The sequence below is a fragment of the Carcharodon carcharias genome (genome assembly GCF_017639515.1).
Source record: "Carcharodon carcharias isolate sCarCar2 chromosome 36 unlocalized genomic scaffold, sCarCar2.pri SUPER_36_unloc_1, whole genome shotgun sequence".
Taxonomy (NCBI): domain Eukaryota; kingdom Metazoa; phylum Chordata; class Chondrichthyes; order Lamniformes; family Lamnidae; genus Carcharodon; species Carcharodon carcharias.
In genome coordinates, this window is record NW_024470726.1 from 596,234 (window position 1) to 621,231 (window position 24,998).

Here is a 24,998-nt window from a genome sequence, read left to right on the forward strand (position 1 = left end):
CTTGATTGGCACCACATCCACAAACATTCACTCCCTCCACCAGCAACACACAATGGCAGCGGTATGTGTACCATCTACAAGATGCACTGCAGAAACTCACCAAGGCTCCTTAGACAGCACCTTTCAAACCCATGACCTCTACCACCCAGAAGGACAAGGGCAGCAGAAACACATGAAAACCACCACCTGGAAGTTCCTCTCCAAGCCACACACCATCCTGACTTGGAAATATATCGCTGTTATTTCACTGTCGCTGGGTCAAAATCCTGGAACTCCCTTCCTAACAGCACTGTGGGTGTACCTACGCCACACAGACTGTAGCAGTTCTAGAAGGCAGCTCACCACTACCCTCTCAAGGGCAATTAGGGATGGGCAATAAATGCTGGCCTAGCCAGTGATGCCCACATCCCGTAAATGAATAAACAAATCTCCAGATCTGGCCTCACCAATGCCCTGTATAACTGAGGCATAACCTTGCTATTCTTGTATTCAATAAACGATAACATGTCTCCTCGTTAATACTTATCAACTCGCTGTCCTTCAAAACTAGGGTTGTATCTAGAGGACGTTTTGGGTTGCATAACACTTAAGTTTAGTACTGGTGGTAGTGTTTGCAACCTCAGATAATGGATTAAGAGTCAGTCAAGAACACATATTTGCTTTAGTACAAGTTCTATCAGAAATGATTGAACAGGCCCGGGGCTCTTTTCTCTAGAAAAGAGAAGGCTGAGGGGGTGAGCTGGTCGAGGTCTTTAAAATTCCGAAAGGGTTTCAATAAGGTATATGTAGGGAAGATGGGGAGGGGGAGGGACTGGGGAAGAGACCAGAACGAGGGTTGGGGGGGGGGGAGGGGGGGCATCAATATAAGATAGTCACTGATAAATCTAACCAGGAATTCAGGAGAACCTTCTTCACCCAGAGAGTGGGGAGAATGTGGGACTCGCTCCCACAGGGAGTGGTTGGAGCGAATAGCAGGGATGCATTTAAGGGAAAGCTGGATAAACACATGAGGGAGAAAGGAATACAAGGTTCTGCTAATAAAACAAGATGAAGAGAGGTAGAAAACATAGGTCATGGGGCGGGGGTGGGGGGGGGGGGGGGGGGGGGGGGGGGGGGGGGGTGCTGAATGGCCCGTCTCCAAGCTGTCGGTTTGATGTAATCCCATGTATTGCTCTATCGGAAAAGTTGTATCAGCTGTCAAGTAGTTAAAAAAATTATCGTGTGCTCTTAAACAAACACTCACAGGCTCAAACTTGTTTACAATGTAGAACAATTAAACTAAAAGCAGGCTTAGAGTGAGAGAAAGGAGAGATTTTCCAGTCAACTGCATCCATGTTAATAAAGTACATCAATTATTTAGAATTTGCTCTTCAAAATGTTCAGTAAGGCAGGGCAGTTACAGAACAAGAAATGCTGGAGCCCAGGAGTGAATTAGGTTTTAAAGCTCTGGGCATTAATTAAAGGAATTTATTTTTTTTAAAATGATCATTGCGGACAATTTTATTTCTTCCAAACTCGATCTGCCTGTCCTCCACGAATCCAAAAAGGGCAATTTATTTTTAATTCTTTCATGGGATGTGGGCGTCAAAGAGGCAAGACCAACACTTGTTGCCGATCCCGAAACTGCCCCTTGAACTGTGTGGCATGCCACATTGCTGTAGGTCTGGAGTCACATGTAGGCCAGACCGGGTAAGGACGGCAGATTTCCTTCCCTAAAGGGGCATTAGTGACCCAGATGGGGCTTTTTTTCAACGATGGCTCCACTGGTCACCATCACCAATCTCTCAGTGTCTACCCCATCAAGCCCATTTAGAAACACTTCAATGAGACTGCCCCTCATTCGTCTAAACTCCAGAGAAACAGACCCAATTTTTGATCACCCCCTCACCCCAGGGAACAATTTAGTGAACCTTTGCTCCAGTGCAAGTATATCTTTTCTTACATGCAGTCACTGTTACTGAGACTAGAGTTCCTTCCCTAAAGGACATTAGGGAACCAGTTGGGTTTTTACAACAATTGACAATGGTTTCATGGTTACCATTACTGAGACTATAGATTTTTTATTTATTCTTTCATGGGGATGTGGGCATTGCTGGCTGGGCCAGCATTTTAATTGCCCATTCCCAATTGCCCCTTGAGAAGGTGGTGGTGAGCTGCCTTCTTGAATCACTGTAGTCCCTGTGGTATAGGTATACCCACAGCGCTGTTAGAGAGGGAGTTCCAATGATTTTGACCTAGCGACAGTGAAGGAACAGCCGATATATTTCCAAGTCAGGATGGTGAGTGGCTCGGAGCGGAACTTGCAGGTGGTGGCATTCCCTTGTGTCTACTGCCCTTGTCCTTCTAGATGGTAGTGGTCATGGTTGTGGGTTTGGAAGATTCTGTGAAAGGAGATTACATGGATTATAGATTATATATAGATTATTAATTGAATTTAATCTGTGGTGGATTTGTACCCTTGTCCTCGGAGCATTTGTCTGGGTCCCTAGATTACCAGTCCAGTGAGATTACCACTGTTGTCCCTTGTCTGTCTTAGGCGTCCCTTGTAAACCGAATGATTATTAATTGCTGAAGACTGTGGATAATTCTTCTTTCCTTCTTCCAATACTGCCACGGGGTCCTTCATGTCCACCCAAAAGGCCGGACTGGGGTGGGGTTACTTAGTTTAACACCTCACCTGACCACACTCCCTCAGAACTGCACTGTTTGAGTCAGCCTGGATTATAGATGCGAACCTCTGGAATGGGACTTGAACCGACCACTTTCTGACTCGGAGACGAGAGTACAAACCACTGTGCCATGACTGACAACCTGCTAGGCCATTCATACATCCACACTGGACTGCATGAACAGCGGACCTTCAAAAACCATGCATGAAACTTAGAAGCAGCGACACTGGTGCGCGCACACAATATTCCCAAAATCTCACTAAAATTAAACCTTGCTTCCAGAACCTTATGTCCTGGACTGCATAGGGGTCACCAATACTCCAGAATGTCCTGAGACCTCCTGCATTTGCAGATTATTCTCCCTGACATTAATGCCAGCAATCAGGAATGACTAGGACATTAAGAAGAAAGCTACATGGCCACAGAATAAGGACTCCCAACTTCTCCAAGCAAAGCAGTTAAGAGTTTCCAGGGCCCGTGTACCTTCCTCCCTAACCTCTGAGGAAATATCTTGACAGGATAGACACTGAGAGGCTGTTTCCCCGGCTGCAGAGTCCAGAACCTAGATGCAAAGAATCTCAGAACAGAAAGAAATAGGAGCAAGAGTAGACCACACAGCCTGTTGAGCCTGCTCCACCTTTCAAGACCATCATGGCTGATCTTGGGCATCAACTCCATTTTCCCGCCCAATCCCCATATCCCTCGGTGCCCCGAGAGATCAAAAATCTGTCTATTCCAGCCTTAAATGTATTCAACGATGGAGGACCCACCATACTCTGTGAGAGAGAATTCCAAAGATTTGCAACCCTTTGAGTGAAGTAATTTCTAGTCATTGGGTGCACAGAACTTGAGCATTGCTTTATGTTTGCAGTGCAGTCACTCTCGTGAGGAAGCCGAACATGGGAGAGTCGCCCGTGTGCACACACCAAGGTCCCACAAACAATAAATCACTCGACCTTGGTTCAGGTGATGCCCGGCTGTGGGGTAAAGCGTTGCCCAGTCGGGTGGTGGAGGTGGTTGTGGTGATGGGAGAGGGGGAGGAGCACCAGGACGAGCTCCCCTGAAGCGTCAGCTGAGATTCTAAGTCTCCAGAGCAGGGTCTAAATGAAAAGGGACAAGATCACTCTCAAAGCTGAACCAAGGCTGACATTGGAATCGGATGTCTACCCAAAACACGACGTGAGATATTAAGAGGGCGTGATTAGCACTTAACCTTTCATTGTTAAGATAGAGCATGTCAGCTTTAACGCCCTGTTAGTCCGTTAGCACGGAACCAACCAGACTGAAAGTCAACATTTCCAAATCTCATACATTAGAACCATAGAAAAGTTACAGCACCGGAGGCCACCATTTGGCCCGTCTTGTCTATGCCAGCCCGAGGACACCCAGGTACCCTTTCTAATCCCACCTTCCGTCACTGCAGCTTACAGTGCTTTAGGTGCAGATCCAGATACTTTTTAAAAAGAGTTTAAAGTTTCTGCCTCTACCACCAACTTGGGCAGCGAATTCCAGACACCCACTACCCTCTGTGTAAAAACATTCTTCATGTCTCCCCTACACCTTCTGCCACTTATCTTGAATCTATGTCCCCTTGTTTTAGAATTCTCCATCAAGGGAAACAATTTCATCCTGTCCGCTCTATCTATTCCCCTCATCATTTTGTACACCTTGTACATTCCGCTGAACTGCCCACTACTGTGACCCCGACACAGAACATTTCTCTAAATTCGTCTCCGCATTAGTGCAACGAAGGGTGTACACCCCGGCACCAAACATAAGCAGAAAAAAGTGTTCCTTTTACCATCTGCAGCTTGGTTTGAATAGTCAAATCACAAAATCACATTTGAATGACAAAAAAAAAAAAATCGGCCTCCAAACGGCATGTTTGACTCCTGAGTGGCTATTCCCACCCGCGGGAATGAAATTATATAAAGAAGATTAACTCTCTGTGCTTCCAATGGCTCTAGCAGGCGAATCTTCAGAGCTGCCCAACCCCAACCACCAGAGGCCCACCCTACCACGGGCAACACATCCCAATATTCCCGAAACGTCCACTATCAAACGACCAGCAGCACACTGCAAATTAAAAATTGGACAGAAATGCCGCCCAGGTCTCAGGTCCGGCACACTATTCTCTTTGGTAAGCCATAGTGAAAGATCTCGCCTTCATATAGCACCTTCCACAGCCTCAGGATGTCCCAGAGCTCTTCCCGTTGAAGTCATTTTAGGAAATGCACTCGCTGCTGTGATGTAGGAAACACGGCGGAGCATTTGAACACAGTAAGATCCCACAAACAGCAAGGTGATAATGACCCAGATCATCTGTTTCCTGGCATTGGTTGAGGGATAAATATCGGTCCCCGGCACACCAGGGAGAACTCAGCTGCTCCTCTTCAAAATAGTGCCATGGGATCTTTTATGCCCTCCTGAGAGCTACAGGAGTACCGTCTCAACTGAAAGACGGAGCCTCTGACAGTGCAGCACTCCCTCAGTGCCAACGCTGGGTGCGTTGGCCTGGATTACGTGCTCAGTTCTGCAGAGTTGGGCTCGAGGACACAACCTTCTGGCAGAGGTGCAACAACGTCACCCACTGAGACGTGGCTGGAAAAAAGTGATAAAAATATTACCTGAATGTAAGCAGCTCAGAAGAGAGGTGGACTCAGATTTTGTGTGTGCGTGTCAGGGATGTGTGCGTGGGCGAGAGTGTCAGGGATGTGTGCGTGGGCGAGAGTGTCAGGGATGTGTGCGTGGGCGAGAGTGTCAGGGATGTGTGCGTGGGCGAGAGTGTCAGGGATGTGTGCGTGGGCGAGAGTGTCAGGGATGTGTGCGTGGGCGAGAGTGTCAGGGATGTGTGCGTGGGCGAGAGTGTCAGGGATGTGTGCGTGGGCGAGAGTGTCAGGGATGTGTGCGTGGGCGAGAGTGTCAGGGATGTGTGCGTGGGCGAGAGTGTCAGGGATGTGTGCGTGGGCGAGAGTGTCAGGGATGTGTGCGTGGGCGAGAGTGTCAGGGATGTGTGCGTGGGCGAGAGTGTCAGGGATGTGTGCGTGGGCGAGAGTGTCAGGGATGTGTGCGTGGGCGAGAGTGTCAGGGATGTGTGCGTGGGCGAGAGTGTCAGGGATGTGTGCGTGGGCGAGAGTGTCAGGGATGTGTGCGTGGGCGAGAGTGTCAGGGATGTGTGCGTGGGCGAGAGTGTCAGGGATGTGTGCGTGGGCGAGAGTGTCAGGGATGTGTGCGTGGGCGAGAGTGTCAGGGATGTGTGCGTGGGCGAGAGTGTCAGGGATGTGTGCGTGGGCGAGAGTGTCAGGGATGTGTGCGTGGGCGAGAGTGTCAGGGATGTGTGCGTGGGCGAGAGTGTCAGGGATGTGTGCGTGGGCGAGAGTGTCAGGGATGTGTGCGTGGGCGAGAGTGTCAGGGATGTGTGCGTGGGCGAGAGTGTCAGGGATGTGTGCGTGGGCGAGAGTGTCAGGGATGTGTGCGTGGGCGAGAGTGTCAGGGATGTGTGCGTGGGCGAGAGTGTCAGGGATGTGTGCGTGGGCGAGAGTGTCAGGGATGTGTGCGTGGGCGAGAGTGTCAGGGATGTGTGCGTGGGCGAGAGTGTCAGGGATGTGTGCGTGGGCGAGAGTGTCAGGGATGTGTGCGTGGGCGAGAGTGTCAGGGATGTGTGCGTGGGCGAGAGTGTCAGGGATGTGTGCGTGGGCGAGAGTGTCAGGGATGTGTGCGTGGGCGAGAGTGTCAGGGATGTGTGCGTGGGCGAGAGTGTCAGGGATGTGTGCGTGGGCGAGAGTGTCAGGGATGTGTGCGTGGGCGAGAGTGTCAGGGATGTGTGCGTGGGCGAGAGTGTCAGGGATGTGTGCGTGGGCGAGAGTGTCAGGGATGTGTGCGTGGGCGAGAGTGTCAGGGATGTGTGCGTGGGCGAGAGTGTCAGGGATGTGTGCGTGGGCGAGAGTGTCAGGGATGTGTGCGTGGGCGAGAGTGTCAGGGATGTGTGCGTGGGCGAGAGTGTCAGGGATGTGTGCGTGGGCGAGAGTGTCAGGGATGTGTGCGTGGGCGAGAGTGTCAGGGATGTGTGCGTGGGCGAGAGTGTCAGGGATGTGTGCGTGGGCGAGAGTGTCAGGGATGTGTGCGTGGGCGAGAGTGTCAGGGATGTGTGCGTGGGCGAGAGTGTCAGGGATGTGTGCGTGGGCGAGAGTGTCAGGGATGTGTGCGTGGGCGAGAGTGTCAGGGATGTGTGCGTGGGCGAGAGTGTCAGGGATGTGTGCGTGGGCGAGAGTGTCAGGGATGTGTGCGTGGGCGAGAGTGTCAGGGATGTGTGCGTGGGCGAGAGTGTCAGGGATGTGTGCGTGGGCGAGAGTGTCAGGGATGTGTGCGTGGGCGAGAGTGTCAGGGATGTGTGCGTGGGCGAGAGTGTCAGGGATGTGTGCGTGGGCGAGAGTGTCAGGGATGTGTGCGTGGGCGAGAGTGTCAGGGATGTGTGCGTGGGCGAGAGTGTCAGGGATGTGTGCGTGGGCGAGAGTGTCAGGGATGTGTGCGTGGGCGAGAGTGTCAGGGATGTGTGCGTGGGCGAGAGTGTCAGGGATGTGTGCGTGGGCGAGAGTGTCAGGGATGTGTGCGTGGGCGAGAGTGTCAGGGATGTGTGCGTGGGCGAGAGTGTCAGGGATGTGTGCGTGGGCGAGAGTGTCAGGGATGTGTGCGTGGGCGAGAGTGTCAGGGATGTGTGCGTGGGCGAGAGTGTCAGGGATGTGTGCGTGGGCGAGAGTGTCAGGGATGTGTGCGTGGGCGAGAGTGTCAGGGATGTGTGCGTGGGCGAGAGTGTCAGGGATGTGTGCGTGGGCGAGAGTGTCAGGGATGTGTGCGTGGGCGAGAGTGTCAGGGATGTGTGCGTGGGCGAGAGTGTCAGGGATGTGTGCGTGGGCGAGAGTGTCAGGGATGTGTGCGTGGGCGAGAGTGTCAGGGATGTGTGCGTGGGCGAGAGTGTCAGGGATGTGTGCGTGGGCGAGAGTGTCAGGGATGTGTGCGTGGGCGAGAGTGTCAGGGATGTGTGCGTGGGCGAGAGTGTCAGGGATGTGTGCGTGGGCGAGAGTGTCGGGATGTGTGCGTGGGCGAGAGTGTCGGGATGTGTGCGTGGGCGAGAGTGTCGGGATGTGTGCGTGGGCGAGAGTGTCGGGATGTGTGCGTGGGCGAGAGTGTCGGGATGTGTGCGTGGGCGAGAGTGTCAGGGATGTGTGCGTGGGCGAGAGTGTCAGGGATGTGTGCGTGGGCGAGAGTGTCAGGGATGTGTGCGTGGGCGAGAGTGTCAGGGGCGTGGGCGTGAGTGTCAGGGGCGTGGGCGTGAGTGTCAGGGGGCGTGGGCGTGAGTGTCAGGGGGCGTGGGCGTGAGTGTCAGGGGCGTGGGCGTGAGTGTCAGGGGCGTGGGCGTGAGTGTCAGGGGCGTGGGCGTGAGTGTCAGGGGCGTGGGCGTGAGTGTCAGGGGCGTGGGCCGTGGTGTCAGGGGCGTGGGCGTGAGTGTCAGGGGCGTGGGCGTGAGTGTCAGGGGCAGGTGGGCGTGAGTGTCAGGGCGTGGGCGTGAGTGTCAGGGGCAGTGGGCGTGAGTGTCAGGGGCGTGGGCGTGAGTGTCAGGGGCGTGCGTAGGTGGTCAGGGGCGTGGGCGTGAGTGTCAGGGGCGTGGGCGTGAGTGTCAGGGGCGTGGCGTGAGTGTCAGGGGCGTGGCGTGAGTGTCAGGGGCGTGGGCGTGAGTGTCAGGGGCGTGGGCAGTGAGTGTCAGGATGTGTGCGTGGGCGAGAGTGTCGGGATGTGTGCGTGGGCGAGAGTGTCAGGTGCGTGGGCGTGAGTGTCGGGAGTGTGCGTGGGCGTGAGTGTCGGGAGTGTGCGTGGGCGTGAGCGTCGGGATGTGGGCGTGGGCGTGAGTGTCGGGATGTGTGCGTGGGCGAGAGCGTCGGGATGTGTGCGTGGGCGAGAGCGTCGGGATGTGTGCGTGGGCGAGAGCGTCGGGATGTGTGCGTGGGCGTGAGCGTCGGGATGTGTGCGTGGGCGTGAGCGTCATGTGTGCGTGGGCGTGAGCGTCGGGATGTGTGCGTGGGCGAGAGCGTCGGGATGTGTGCGTGGGCGTGAGCGTGATGTGTGCGTGGGCGTGAGCGTCATGTGTGCGTGGGCGTGAGCGTCGGGATGTGTGCGTGGGCGTGAGCGTCAGGGATGTGTGCGTGGGCGAGAGCGTGGGATGTGTGCGTGGGCGAGAGCGTCGGGATGTGTGCGTGGGCGAGAGCGTCGGGATGTGTGCGTGGGCGAGAGCGTCGGGATGTGTGCGTGGGCGAGAGCGTCGGGATGTGTGCGTGGGCGAGAGCGTCGGGATGTGTGCGTGGGCGAGAGCGTCGGGATGTGTGCGTGGGCGAGAGCGTCGGGATGTGTGCGTGGGCGAGAGCGTCGGGATGTGTGCGTGGGCGAGAGCGTCGGGATGTGTGCGTGGGCGAGAGCGTCGGGGCGTGGGCGAGAGCGTCGGGGCGTGGGCGAGAGCGTCGGGGCGTGAGCGTCGGGGCGTGAGCGTCGGGGCGTGGGCGTGAGCGTCAGGGGCGTGGGCGTGAGCGTCAGGGGCGTGGGCGTGAGCGTCAGGGGCGTGGGCGTGAGCGTCAGGGGCGTGGGCGTGAGCGTCAGGGGCGTGGGCGTGAGCGTCAGGGGCGTGGGCGTGAGCGTCAGGGGCGTGGGCGTGAGCGTCAGGGGCGTGGGCGTGAGCGTCAGGGGCGTGGGCGTGAGCGTCAGGGGCGTGGGCGTGAGTGTCAGGGGCGTGGGCGTGAGTGTCAGGGGCGTGGGCGTGAGTGTCAGGGGCGTGGGCGTGAGTGTCAGGGGCGTGGGCGTGAGTGTCAGGGGCGTGGGCGTGAGTGTCAGGGGCGTGGGCGTGAGTGTCAGGGGCGTGGGCGTGAGTGTCAGGGGCGTGGGCGTGAGTGTCAGGGGCGTGGGCGTGAGTGTCAGGGGCGTGGGCGTGAGTGTCAGGGGCGTGGGCGTGAGTGTCAGGGGCGTGGGCGTGAGTGTCAGGGGCGTGGGCGTGAGTGTCAGGGGCGTGGGCGTGAGTGTCAGGGGCGTGGGCGTGAGTGTCAGGGGCGTGGGCGTGAGTGTCAGGGGCGTGGGCGTGAGTGTCAGGGGCGTGGGCGTGAGTGTCAGGGGCGTGGGCGTGAGTGTCAGGGGCGTGGGCGTGAGTGTCAGGGGCGTGGGCGTGAGTGTCAGGGGCGTGGGCGTGAGTGTCGGGGCGTGGGCGTGAGTGTCGGGGCGTGGGCGTGAGTGTCGGGGCGTGGGCGTGAGTGTCGGGGCGTGGGCGTGAGTGTCAGGGGGGTGTGCGTGAGTGTCAGGGGGGTGTGCGTGAGTGTCAGGGGGGTGTGCGTGAGTGTCAGGGGGGTGTGCGTGAGTGTCAGGGGGGTGTGCGTGAGTGTCAGGGGGGTGTGCGTGAGTGTCAGGGGGGTGTGCGTGAGTGTGAGTGTCAGGGGGGTGTGCGTGAGTGTGAGTGTCAGGGGTGTGTGCGTGTGTGTGTGTGTGTCAGGGGTGTGTGTGTGTGTCTGTGGTATTCCTATAATACAAATTCTCTACAGAAGACATGAAATATCTATTCCTCCATAAAACATGTTTATGCACGGAACTGTATGTCAGCATGCTATTGTGGCAATGGCTTCAGAACTCGGTCAATCCCTGCAATGAAACAGCCACTGTGCTTGTCTGATCGACAGTTGCAACAATTGTGGTGTTGGCTTCGTGTGTAAGCGGGAAGTACCTGGTGGAAATGTTACTTAACAGGGGAGGGAAACAGCAGACAGGAACCAAGACAAAAAAAAAAATGCAATGGTATTTAAGTTCACAATATGTTGTTCCTTGAAAAAACAAGTAACTTGATGCCTTGAATACAACGCCCTAAACGATCCAAAAAAAAACCTGGTCCATTAAAGAAAAAATGTAGGAGTTACCATACTCCAAAACACTGCAGTGTGCATAATTTTTCAAATGGTACTTACCGAGCTTGGTTTCAATTAACTTGATGTCTGACCCAGCGAGTTTGGCAGAGCACAAAATTGTACACAGAGTTTTGACTTTCTCCTCTCAAACAGGCTGCTTTGCTGTATGCCACAGAACAGACTGCAGGCTGTTTACATCACTGTAGCTCACCTGGGGCCTGGGCATGTCTGCCACAGCCACGCCCAACAGGTCCAGTTACTCCGGCAACCCGACACACAATTCTGCTTTATCTACCACTGACAACGCAGGACAGAAGGCCGAAAGAGCAAACCCCTCTCTCTCTCTCTCTCTCTGTGGCCTCAACACCAATAAACTATTTGGGGTACAAGTCAGGGCAGATGGTTATCCTTATAAAGAGAGCCAGGTGATGTCAGGGAGTATTTCTTCAGACAAAGGGGAGTGGAAATCTGGAATTCTCTAGAATGTCGAGGCTGTTTGGGGGGGGTGGGGGGTGGGAAGTCAAGTTGAAAGTCTCAAAACCAAGCCTGATAGAAGTTTGTGGGCTAAGGGCATTAAGGGTTACAGAACCGAGGCGGGTAGGTGGAGTTAAGATATAGATCAACCATGATCTAATTGAATGGCGGAATGGACTGGAGGGGCTGAACAGCCTTGCCTCTGTTCCTATGCTCTCGGCCAAAAGAGCCAAAGCCTCCTCCCTCCTCCTCCTCCCCTCTCTCTCTCTCTCTCCAACTCCTATCCAATATTCCCTGGCACGCGTTGCTCCCTCACGGAGTTCCACAGCTACCCAGGCGCCCGCCGCTGCTTCACCTCCGTAGCCACTACGGCCGGGCCCGAACCCCTCCCTGTGAAAGGGGGTCCAGAAGAGATTTACCAGAACGGTGCCCCGAGGACGAGGGACTGGAGGGTAGATTGAGGAATCTGGGAGTGTTCACCTCAAGAGCAGAGAAAGTTCAAGGGGGCTGTAATAGGGGCCCCCAGGATTACGAATGAGTTCCACTCAGTTGGTAGCTAGAGGACACAAATCTAAGATAACTGGCAAAAGAAGTAGGGAGGGCTGGGGAGACATTTTTCACCATTACGATGGTTAGGGTTGCGTTCCCTTAAAAGGCAATGGAAGGAGACTCGATCGTAACGGTCAAAGGCAGTCATATTAACACGGGACACTGAGAAACTGGCAGGGCTATGGAGAAAGGCAGGGTTTTGGTGGGGGGAGGGGCAGGAGGAATCGGACTAATTGGGTTAAAGAGCCAGCACAGTTAACGTTGGGCTGAATGGCCCTGGTGAACCATTTCCCAATAGGAATCGATCAACCGATCATTTTTTCCCTTCCCGCTTTGAGGGGCTCAGGCCCATCGGAGTGGCCCTTCCGTCACCGGCTGACTCGACCGCTTCACGGGGAGATCCAGCCCGACAGCCTCCTCGCCCCACGAGTCCGACACAGGGCGGGGTGGCGCTGCTGTCTCCAGAGGCACCGGGACCAGCCTCAAACGCGAACCGCCAGAGAGGCGACAAGTTAAATCAGGGAGTAGTGGCTAAAGTGTCTGCCGTGGCCATCCACAAGGCTGTAGGTTTAAGCCCCACTTGGGCACGAAATCCATGCCGATGCTCCCAGTTCTGAGGGGGTTTGACAGGGTGGACGCTGAGAGATTGTTCCCGCTGGTCGGAGAATCTAAAACATGGCGGGGGGTGGTGGCACAGTGTCAGGATAAAGGGGCCGATCATTCTGAGATGAGGAGAAATTACTTCACTCAAAGGGTTGTGGATGCTCCATCATTGAATATATTTAAGGTTTTTGGTCTCTCATGGAATTAAGGGTTATGGGGGAGCGAGCGGAGAAAATGGAGTTGAAGCCCAAGATCAGCCATGATGCTATTGAATGGCAGAGCAGGCTCGATGGGTGGACTGGTCTACTCCTGCTCCTATCTTGTGCGCTACACTGTCAGAAGTGACGTCTTGTAGATGGGGCATTAAAGGGAGTGGGGCTGGGCAGCTATAAAAGGTCATATTATTTAAAGAAGAGCAGGGGAGTTCTCTCTCTGGGCAGTGTCCTGTCTAATAATTATCCCCCAATCAGCAGCACGAAAACTCAGATTATCTGGTCATTTCTGTGGGTGTTCTGGTCTGCCTTAAAAATACTTAAAGGCTCTGACTCCAAGGCCAGGGTGGGATTTGAACCCGTGGCCCCAGACCCATTAACCTGGGCCTCTGGTTTACTAGTCACGTGGAATTACCACTATGCCACGATCTTCCCCTACCTCTTCAAGAGCTGCTGCCCAGTTTCCCAGCTCTCTACCAACTGTAGTGGCATTGTACGGTGAACACCAAGCTAGGCACAAATATGTTCTTCAAGGTGAGATAGTAATTCAACACAACAGAACAAGCAGGACCTTTCCAAACCTTCACTGTTCACGAGGGTGTTTAGTTTTATTAAAAATGTCCTGCCAGCTCCAAATGAATCGCAGCACGATTATGTTTCGTCGCTTCTGGCTACATTATCTGAACACATCACTCACAGCTGGGGCTGCATGGTTGTCCAGAGTCACTTAGTTCACCAGGGGGCGCAAACAAACAAAGACAAGTTACGATTATACAAGAATATAATCATTTTGGCAGGAAGAATAAAAAAAAGGAAGCATATCATCTAAATGGTGAGAGATTGCAGAGCTCTGAGATGCAGAGGGATCTGGGTGTCCTAGTGCATGAATCGCAAAAGGTTGGCATGCAGGTACAGCAAGTCATTAGGAAAGCTAATAGAATGTTACCGTTTATTGCAAGGGGAATTGAGTGCAAAAGTAGGGAGGTTATGCTTCAGTTGTACAGGGCACCGGTGAGACCACATCTGGAATACTGTGTACAGTACTGGTCTCCTTATTTAAGGAAGGATGTAAATGCATTAGAAGCAGTTCAGAAAAGGTTTACTAGACTAACACCTGGAATGGGTGGGTTGTCTTATGAGGAAAGGCTGGACAGGCTGGGCTTGTATCCACTGGAGTTTAGAAGAGTAAGAGGCAACTTGATTGAAACATATAAGATCCTGAAGGGTCTTGACAGGGAGGATGTGGGGAGGATGTTTCCCCTTGTGGGGGAATCTAGAACTAGGGGGTCACTGTTTAAAAATAAGGGGTCGCCCATTAAAATCAGAGATGAGAAGAAACCTTTTCTCTCAGAGGGTCGTGAGTCTTTGGGTCTCTCTTCCTGAAAAAGGCGGTGGAAGCAGAGTCTTTGATTATTTTTAAGGCGGAGGTAGATAGAGTCTGCATAAGCAAAGGGGGTGAAAGGTTATCGGGAGGTATGTGGAGTTGAGATTACAATCAGATCAGCCGTGATCTTACTGGATGATGGGGCAGGCCCAAGGCACCGAGTGCCCCTAATTGATATGTTGGTACGTTCGTGAGAACGTCTAAAATACCGCAGATGCTGGAAATCTGAAATACAAACAGGAAGTGGTGGAAATGCAAAGATGTTGGCAGTGTCCGTGGGGCGAGAAACAAAGGGATTCCTGATGAAAAGTCATTGACCTGAAATGTTAACTGTTCACTCTCCGCAGAGCCACTAAGCATTTACTCTTGTTGCTGCATTTACATAGCACTTCAAAACAAGCAACACACCAACGTTTTTACATCATGTGAAATGTAAGGGAAGACAGTGGCAGAGTGGTAATGTCACTGGACTAGTCATCTGACTAATACTCTGGGGGACACGGGTTCAAATCCCACCACGGGCAGCTGGTGGAATTTAAATTCAGTTATTAAATCTGAAACTAACAACATTGTTTAAAAAAACCCATCCGGTTTACTATTCCCCTAAGGGAAGGAAATCTGCTGTCCTTACCTGGTCTGGCCTACATGCGACTCCAGACCCACAGCCATATGGTTGACTCTTTACTGCCCCCCCTGAAATGGCCAGGTGAGACCACTCAGCTCAAGGGGCAATTAGGGATGGGCAACAAATGCTGACCTTGCCAGCGATGCCCGCATCCCATGAAGGAATTTTTAAAAAAGAGCTATCACGAACATCGTCCCCACCCCCCCAATGTTAGCCAATGAAGGAACATGGTGGTAGGAGCTACAAAAGTAGGGGGGCGGCGGCTGTAAGGGGAAGGGAGGAGAAAGGAACCCATGTGGAAGAGGGAGCTACAAGGTATGAAGAAAGATAATGAGGAGGGAGGAGGAAGGGAGCTACCTGGAAGGAGTCACGGGGGTGAGGGAAGGGGAATGATTACATGGAACCAGGCTGAGAGCAAGAGGGCAATGCTATAAGCTGAGAGAGGGAAGAGTAGACCAATGGGTTGAAGGCAAAAATGAGTGGCACAAGAAGGAGGAAGTGTTGGAAGAGAAAAGAGCAACAGATATTAAAAAAAAAACAGAAGTTGAATATAGGGCTGATGTGAGAGAGAGAGTGAGAGAAAGAGAGAGAGAGAGAAAGAGAGAAGACAGGTTAGGAGGGGAAAAAGAGAATGGTGCAATAATAGGGAGAAAATCCAGGAGAGAGAGTGCTGCACAGAATATGATAGTGGCAGAAGGCACACAGGAGCACAAGGCAGAATGTTGAAAAAAGGTTAGCCAGGAAAGGTTTCTCTTTGTTATAAACGAAACGTGCCCTGGAATCTTTAAATAGAATCACTTCTCTCAAATGGAGAACTGAAGACTGTAAACGAGTTTATCTCACGTACTCTGCCCACTTCCCACAATAGGACGTAGCTTTGGAGTTTAACTGTTTTGAAGACTGCGTTAGTTTATGAAGCGAAACCTTTCACCAACCAAGAAACCCAACTGCCTGTACGTTCTTAAATGTACAAGGCCGAAACTGGCTCACTGACACGTGTATCAGTCCCATTCTCTCCCATTTACTTTACCCTTAAGACATTTTACTCATCATAATCACAGCAGGGGTGGTAACGGTAACATCCCACCACGGGATTGGAGTCTAACTGATAAACCTGGAATTGAAAGCGAGCCTCAGTAATGGTGACCATGACATCTATCATCGATTGTCATAAAAACCCATCTGGTTCACTGACGTCTCTTTAGGGAAGGGAAATCTGCCTTCCTTACCCGGTCTGGCCTACTTGTGACTCCAGACCCACAGCCACGTGGTTGACTCTTAACTGACCCCTGGAATGACCGAACAAGGCCACTCAGTTCAAGGGCAATTAGGGAAGGACAACAAATGCCGGCCTTGCCAGCAACATCCACATCCCATAAAGAATTTTTTATAAATTGAACACATCCATGGCTGTTAAGTAACAAGATCTGAAACAGCTATCAGTCTCCAAGATCTGTACCATACCCATGTCCTTGCCCTCTGTCGTAACTCACCTCTTTCGTAGCTTCCTGTACAAGAGGGAAGCCATTCCTCTTCCTACATGTTACCTCACTGTGGCTTAACCCCAGGTCAGAAGGTCGTGGGTTCCAGCCCCACTCCAAAGACTCGGGCACAACATCCAGGCCGACACTCCCGCTGCAGTACTGAGGGAGTGCTGCACTGTCGGAGGTGCTGCCATTCAGATGAGACATTAAACCAAGTTCCCACTGGCCCTCTCAACGCGTGGGTGGTAGGGCGGTGGGATGGGGCAATTCTCTCCCCTGTCCTGGTCAACACTTATCCCTCAACCAACATCACCAAAAACGTGAAATAAAAACAGAAAGTGCTGGAAAAACTCAGCAGGTCTGGCAGCATCCACTAAGAAAGAAACAGATTTAACATTTCGTAGGAAGGAATCTGGGAGCAGGAGGCGGCCATTCGGCCCCTCGAGCCTGCCCCACCATTTAACTAGATCATGGTTGATCTTCTACCTTGCCATTTTCCCCACACTATCCCCATACCCCTTGATTCAATAGTTATCTAGAAATCTATCAGCATCTAGAGCATACTCAAAGACTGAGCCTCCAAAGCCCTCTGGGGTAGACAATTGCAAGATTCGCCACACTGACTGAAGAAATTCCTCCCCGTCTCATTACTAATTGGCCTACCCCTTATTCTGAGACTTTGGCCCCTGGTTTTAGACACCCAGCCCACACACACCCCACCCCCAGCCAGGGGAAACACCCTTCTTGCATCTACCATGTCAGAATTTTGTACATTTCAATGAGTTCGCCTGTCATTCTTCTAAACTCTAGAGAATACAGGCCGAGTTTCCTCGTAGAGTCCAGTGTGAACCTTGGGTTTCAAAAAGCATGATCAGTTTTTTCCAGCACTTTGTTTTTATTTCAGATCTTCAGTATCCCCAATATTTTACTCACTGCAACATGATCTGACCCTCCCTGGGAGCTTCCTGTGTGGAAAATTGTCCATTGCCTTTCCTGCTTCACAACAGTGGCTAGTACCAAAGTACATTTTTCTTTTTGGGTCCCTTTATTCTTTTGCAGGATGTCGGCATCGCTGGCAAGGCCAGCATGTGGTGGTGGTGGCAGCAGGCTGGTGATGGTAGCGAACCAGATGGGTTTTTACGATGACAGTAAAAACTGGTCACCCTTACAGAGGCTCGCTTTCATATTCCAGACTCAAATGGAATTTAAATTCCACCAGCTGCCGTGGTGGGATTTGAACCCGTGTCCCCAGAGTGTTAGCCTGGCTCATTGGACTGTTAGTCCACTGCGCCACCGCTGTCCCCATGGTTTGGTCAGCTCGTTGGCCAAAAAGCACTTGGGGCCATCCTGAGGTCATGAAAGGTGCATGGAGGTTCTTCCCTCCATTATCTGCTGGTTGGGGGGAAGTCATGCTTTCCATTGGCAAATCTCAAACATTTCCAATTTGCATTTGGAAATACAACGCTTGGCAAAACATCTTCCATTAAAAACTGCGGTGCTTTCAAAACACACCTTTTCAGACAACTTTCTTTTTTTAAAAAAAGGCAGACAGAAAACTCAGCCGTGAGCAAAGCTCCACGCCAAACCAGAGGTGATCACATCAGACAGATGTTCTCTAATCTGGTGAGCATCTGGTTTGACAGGGTTCGACATGCTCGCATTCCTTTCAACTGGGGCAAGGCTGATTTTTGGGTGTGCCATGGTCAGACTCCAACAAGCGGGGAATGTAGGTTCACCACCCCCCAGCCACGGGGTCCACCCTTTTGGGATCCAGTCTGGGCACGATAGCGAGGCGTCACTGCAGCTCAGTGCTGAGCAACAGTATATGTGCAATGACGAGTCGGTGAGCTGTGATGGAGCATCCTACTGGCTGAGTTAGTTTCACCTCAAAGCAAAAAAAAGGGCAGAACTTGCATAGGTGTTTGCAGCATAGAAAAAGGCCATTCGACCCCTCTGCTCCGTGCTGGTCTGTCAGCTCCACACGAGCCTCCTCCCACCCACCCTTTTCATCTCACCCCTACCCATCAACATATCCTTCTGTTTCTTTCTCCCTCATGTGTTTATCCAGCTTCCCTCTTAAATGCTATTCGTCTCGACCACTCCCTGCAGGAGCAAATCCCACATTCACCCCGCTCTCTGGGGAAAGAAGTTTCTCCCGAATTCCCAATTGGATTTATCAGTGACTATCTTATATTGATGGCCTCCTAGATCTGGTCTCTTCCCCCCACAACCCCACAAATGGAACCATCTTCTCTACATCGACCCTATCGAAACTTGGGGTGAAAGGGATCAAAGGATATGGGGAGAAAGCAGGAGCAGGCTATTGAGTTGGATGATCAGCCATGATCATAATGAATGGTGGAGCAGGTTCGAAGGGCCGAATGGCCTACTCCTGCTCCTAGTTTCTATTAAACCCTTTCAGAATTTTAAAGACCTCCATCAGGTCAGCCCCCTCAGTCTTCTCTTTTCTAGAGAAAAGAGCCCCGGCCTGTTCAATCTTTCCTGATAGCTGTGACCTCTCAGTCTGATATCGTTCTGGTAAATCTTTTTTGCCCCTTCTCCAGTGCCTCAATCTACTTTCAATAAAAACGAAGGCCGGAATTGTTTACGGCACTCAAGTGCGGTCAAACCAAGGCCCCCGACAAGTTTGCCATAAACCTTTTCAATTCCATCAAGCTGGAAACGAACCTTGTGTTCACAGCCCGGGGACACTCCGCAGCCAATGGAATACTTTCGGAGTGCAGTCACTGTTGTAATGCAAGAAAATACACCAGCCGGTTTGTGTACAACAAGACCCAATGAGATAATGACTAGATAATCAATAATTAACGTACTCAATGATTGACCCTCCGCAGCCCCTCTGGTGCAGAGAATTCCATAGATTCACCACCCTCTGAGTGAAGAAATTCCTCCTCATCTCAGTCCTCAATGTCCTGTTCCTTATTCTCAGGCTGTGCACCCTGGTTCTAGACCCTACCCCCAGCCAGGGGGAACATCCTTCCTGCATGTAGCCTGTCAAGCCCTGTGAGATTTCTGCACACTCCAATGAGCCCACCTCTCATCCTTCTAAAATCTAGAGAATACAGGCCCAGTTTCCTCATAGAAACAGAGAGTCCAGTATGTTAGTGATGTTGGTTTTGGGGGGGGAAAAAAATCACGGATCAATCTATCTGAGGATACCAGGGAGAACTCCCCTGTCGATAGTGCCGTGGGATCTTCCATGCCTGACTGAGAGAGCAGATTCTGTTTAATGTCCCCTCCGAAATCGGTACTCTGACAGAGCAACACTCCCTCAGTACTGCACTGGGAATGCCAGCCTGGATTTGTGTGTTTAAGATGCTCAAGTGGGACCCCCCCCCCACCGTGAGGCGAGATTGCTGTCCAGTGAGCCCACAGCTGACACAGGCTAACAACTAAAGTCCTTTTAAAGGGAAGGAAATCTGCCGTCCTTACCCGGTCTGGCCTACGTGTGACTCCAGACCACGTCCCATGAAAGAACTAGAGAGAGAAAAAATATAACTTCGATACCTTACACACTGGTTTCCCAACGTCTGAGACAACCCTTCCACCGTCTGGGGGCTCTCATGGGCCTCGCCTCCCTACACAGCTCGGTTTTCAAAAAGCCATTATAATCCCGCTTACCTTCTGCCTACCACCCGGAAATCAGGCCTGGCCGAGTCAACTGGCTTGCCAACACTCGCAGGCTAAACTCACACTGGAAGAATGGACATCTGGCACAGTTCCAGAGGGGAGAAACGCCAGTATGCAACGACTAAAGTCAGAAGTTAATAGCTTTGGAAGGGAGTGACGGTTGTGGGAAGAAAACTGACAGCGGAATAAAGGAAAGGATCAATGTCAATATTCCTGTGTACTTCCAGAAGGTCTTTTTAAAAAAAAAATAATAATCGGCCGTGCCTTTCCCGACACTGGCCAATAAATCCAGAGAGAAGAAAACCTCACTGTGGAATTTCCTGACACCTCCCAGCTACAGGAAACTCAAAGCCCAGCAACTAACATCTTGCACATGCCAAGCCTGCCGGGCTTGTTAGCAGCTAGTTGATGTGGTAACGCAGTGCAGAACGGAGGGGGGTGCCAAGAGGGTATTTGTTGGAAGGGTCCCAGATGGCGAAACTAGAAACTGCCTCCGGTGGCACATGGGGCCAATGACCAAACAGCACCAATTGATGATGACTGGCATAAGAGCCAGGGACCACATTGAGGGAAAACTCTATTTTCTTTTTAAATGCGACTAGTGGTCAGTGGTTTTGGAATACGCTTCCTGACTTGGCGGTGGATACAGATTTCAACACAAGACTTCAAAAGGGAGTTGGATCACTACTGGAAGGAGATACAGAGACATGGTCGAACTGGATTGCTCTTCAGAAGAACAGATATAGACTCGATGGGCCGACTGACCTCCTCCTACGCTGCGCTACGTGAACATACGACTCAGGAGCAGGAGTAGGCCCCTCGAGCCTGCTCCCCAATTCAATAAGATCACGGCTGGTCCGATTGTGGCCTCAGCCCCACATTCCTGCCTACCCCCTCGACAACCTTTGACTCCCTTGTTAGTCAAGAATCTACCTACCTCTGCCTTAAAAATATTCAACGGCCCAGCCTCCATCGCTCGCTGGGGAAGAGAATTCCAATGATTCACATCCTTCAGTGGAAAAAAAACTCCTCCTCATCTCAGTCTTAAATGGGAGGCCCCTTATTCTTAAACTGCATCCCCTGGCTCTAGTCTCTCCCACAAGGGGAAACATCCTCCCGGTATCCGCCCTGTCAAGTTCCCTCAGGGTCTTACATGTTTCAATAAGGTCGCCTCTCATTCTTCTAAACTCCAACGAATACAGACCCCACCCTGTCTAACCTTTCCTCATAAGATAATGCCCCCATTCCAGGTATCAGTCCGGTGAACCTTCTCTGAACTGCTTCTAATGCATTTATATCCTCTCTTAAATAAAGGAGACCAAAACTGTACACAATACTCCAGGTGTGGTCTCACCAAGACCCTGTACAACTATTCTATGATTTCCCCAGATTTGAATATTCTGAAGTTCTCCTGGCCAGATTCCCACCTTTTACCTGCTGTAAACAATAGCCCATCCAAAATACTGCCGTCAATGTACAAACAGACAGAATCCTGTTCACCCACCAACCTCAACCCCAGTGCCTCGATTTTAAAATGGTCATCCTTGTTCTCACACCTCTCGACAGGAATCTCCCCAAGTCAGTAACCTCCCCCAGCCCTCCGAGACCTGTCTGACCCTCCTCCCCTCCATCTCTCCCTCTGCTGTATGTGTGTCTGCACGAAGTGAATGGGAGTCAGGGTCGAACTACTTGCGTGCAGGCACCTGCCCAGAGTCACAGAGCTGCCCTACAGTGCAGTGCTATCTGCCGATTGCTGCCTCCTGATAGGTTCCCAACCCTATTGGGTTGTCCTGGGCTTTCCAGGAATTAAAGATTAATCTCCGGAAACCAGCTGTGATCCATCCACCTCCTGACTCCCCAAAGCGTGTCCACCATCTACAAGACACAAGTCAGGAGTGTGATGGGATACTCCCCACTTGCCTGAATGAATGCAGCTCCCACAACACTCAAGAAGCTTGACACCATCCAGGACAAAGCAGCCCCACTTGATTGGCACCCCATCCACAAACATTCACTCCCTCCACCACCAACGCACAGTAGCAGCAGCATGTGTACCATCTACAAGATGCACTGCAGGAACTCACCAAGGCTCCTTAGACAGCACCTTCCAAACCCACGACCAGTACCATCGAGAAAGACAAGGGCAGTGGATGGATGGGGACACCACCACCGGGGAGCTCCCCTCCGAGTCACTCACCATCCTGACTTGGAAATATATCGGCCGTTCCTTCACTGTTGCTGGGTCAAAATCCTGGAACTCCCTCCCTAACAGCACAGTGGGTGTACCTACACCACATAGGCTGCAGCAGCTCAAGAAGGCAGCTCACCCACCACCTTCTCCCGGGGGAATTAGGGATGGGCAATAAATGTTGGGCCCAGCCCAGCAATGCCCACATCCCATGAAAGAATGAAACAAACCCAAGAGGAAAGTCACGCGGATTAAATCTGGTAATGAAAATGTTGGAAGGTGCTGAGATGGTGAAGGGTGCTATATAAATGTGAATTTGTTTATCTTCATCTTAAAAACGGCAAAACCAAAGAAAATAAATCAAAAGTTATAAAGAAAATCTTGTTTATTGCCTATCTTGATCTAACCAGGTGAATTATGAATAAACTCATCCCTAATATCCAAACGCATAGCACAAGTCAACCAGTCAGATAAACATCATGAGTAGTTAGTAACACACTGCAATTCTGTTTACTCATAATATCTTTAGATTTACTTACTGTCGGAGGGTCGGCGACTGAGGGAGCTCCGCACTGTCGGAGGGTCGGCGACTGAGGGAGCGCCGCACTGTCGGAGGGTCGGCGACTGAGTGGTGGGGGTGGAATTTATTCTTGGTGTCCTGGAGCCAATATTTATCCCTCAACCAACATCACTAAACCCAGACGATCTTGGTCATTGATGTTTGTGGGAACTTGCTGTGCACAAATTGGCTTCTGCATTTCCTACATCGCAAATGTAGCCACCCTTCAAAAGCGCTTCAGGTGACTGTAAAGCCCATCCTGTGGCTGTGAAAGATGCTACAGAAACGCAAGCCTGTCTTTCCATTCGACAGTGGGAGGGGCTCACCATCTCAACTACCGTGAGCTAAACCTCTGCACAGGAGGAGCCCACGACCGTTGCCGGCGCAGAGCCGTTAATAAGTGCAAACGCCTGTTCCATACAGTCCCAGCTACGTTACAGTGAGGCGCACTGCCCCTTCACCGTGCCCCTGGGTTACTGCGCTCGGAGCTGCAAAGAAAAACCGTATCCCAGTGCAACGTGAGTTTCGAATGTTTCCCACTCCACCTCCCCTCCCCCGCTTCCCCTCACCCCCACCCCCACCCGCCACAACCAACTGCTCCCTGCGTACGCAGGAATCCAACCTGGAATTTCGGTTACATTAAAAGGGTGGATCCCATTTCGTCGAGCACTCGCACAGACAATGGGAAAGGAAACATAAATAATCATTAAAAAAAAAAATCAAAGCATGACTCAATGGCACTCCCCGAGTTAACCTGCCAAGAGATACATTCATTGAGCTGTTGAGAAAAAGCTCCCTCTCCCCGAAAACATGTCCTTGATGACGGCCTGCCAGTTTGAACCAAAGCGACGAGGTTGATCCGAGGACCAGAGGCCCCATCACCGACCACTGATTCAGAACAGGAATCCATTTTAAGTTCCCCCCACCAACCCCCCCTGGCCTCCCCTGCCCATGCCAACAATGACTTGCATTTATACAGCACCCATGAATGTTGAAAAACGTCCCCAGGGTGCTTCACAGGAGCGCGAATCAAGGCAAATGGTTGACACTTAAGCCACACAGAAGATAGGCATCAGGGCAGGGGTCTTAGTCCAAGGTTTTAAGGAGCAGAGGTTTAGGGAGGAATTTCAGAGCTGAGGGCCCCCAGGCCGCTGAAATCACGGCCATCAGTTACAGTGCGAGGGAAGGTAGGGGTGCATGAGACAGGAACTGGAGGAGCTCAGGTTTCTCAGACCGTTGTTGGGGCTGGAGGAGGTTACAGAGATAGGGAGGGGTGTAGGGGCTGGAGGAGGTTACAGAGATAGGGAGGGGTGTAGGAGCTGGAGGAGGTTACGGAGATAGGGAGGGTTGTAGGGGCTGGAGGAGGTTACAGAGATAGGGAGGGGTGTAGGGGCTGGAGGAGGTTACAGAGATAGGGAGGGGTGTAGGGGCTGGAGGAGGTTACAGAGAGAGGGAGAGGTGTAGGGGCTGGAGGAGGTTACAGAGATAGGGGTGTATTGGCTGGAGGAGGTTACAGAGAGAGGGAGAGGTGTAGGGGCTGGAGGAGGTTACAGAGATAGGGGTGTATTGGCTGGAGGAGGTTACAGAGATAGGGAGGGGTGTAGGGGCTGGAGGAGGTTACAGAGATAGGGGTGTATTGGCTGGAGGAGGTTACAGAGATAGGGAGGGGTGTAGGAGCTGGAGGAGGTTACGGAGATAGGGAGGGTTGTAGGGGCTGGAGGAGGTTACAGAGATAGGGAGGGGTGTAGGGGCTGGAGGAGGTTACAGAGATAGGGAGGGGTGTAGGGGCTGGAGGAGGTTACAGAGAGAGGGAGAGGTGTAGGGGCTGGAGGAGGTTACAGAGATAGGGGTGTATTGGCTGGAGGAGGTTACAGAGATAGGGAGGGGTGTAGGGGCTGGAGGAGGTTACAGAGATAGGGGTGTATTGGCTGGAGGAGGTTACAGAGATAGGGAGGGGTGTATTGGCTGGAGGAGGTTACAGAGATAGGGAGGGGTGTAGGGGCTGGAGGAGGTTACAGAGATAGGGAGGGGTGTAGGAGCTGGAGGAGGTTACAGAGATAGGGAGGGTTGTAGGGGCTGGAGGAGGTTACAGAGATAGGGTGGGGTGTAGGGGCTGGAGGAGGTTACAGAGATAGGGAGGGGTGTAGGGGCTGGAGGAGGTTACAGAGATAGGGAGGGTGTAGGGGCTGGAGGAGGTTACAGAGATAGGGAGGGGTGTAGGGGCTGGAGGAGGTTACAGAGATAGGGAGGGGTGTAGGGGCTGGAGGAGGTTACAGAGATAGGGAGGGGTGTAGGGGCTGGAGGAGGTTACAGAGAGAGGGAGAGGTGTAGGGGCTGGAGGAGGTTACAGAGATAGGGGTGTATTGGCTGGAGGAGGTTACAGAGATAGGGAGGGGTGTATTGGCTGGAGGAGGTTACAGAGATAGGGAGGGGTGTAGGGGCTGGAGGAGGTTACAGAGATAGGGAGGGGTGTAGGGGCTGGAGGAGGTTACAGAGATAGGGAGGGGTGTAGGGGCTGGAGGAGGTTACAGAGATAGGGAGGGGTGTAGGGGCTGGAGGAGGTTACAGAGATAGGGATGGGTGTAGGGGCTGGAGGTGGTTACAGAGATAGGGAGGGGTGTAGGGGCTGGAGGTGGTTACAGAGATAGGGAGGGGTGTAGGGGCTGGAGGTG

General features: G+C 52.3%; 1 protein-coding gene across 4 annotated transcripts in view; it reads right to left on the minus strand.

Annotated features, from left to right (window-relative positions):
- bnipl (BCL2 interacting protein like) overlaps positions 1 to 24,998 on the minus strand; it is a 70,366-nt gene that overhangs the window by 37,032 nt on the left and 8,336 nt on the right. The window contains exon 1 of one of the 4 annotated variants that reach the window (XM_041181617.1): positions 19,571 to 19,748. The exons of 2 other annotated variants lie outside the window; for them this stretch is intronic. The gene's annotated coding sequence lies outside the window, so the exon portion shown is untranslated. Of the gene's footprint in view, positions 1 to 10,657; positions 10,754 to 19,570; positions 19,749 to 24,998 lie in introns of those variants that run through there. One more of the 4 variants, XM_041181616.1, reaches the window with a different exon arrangement.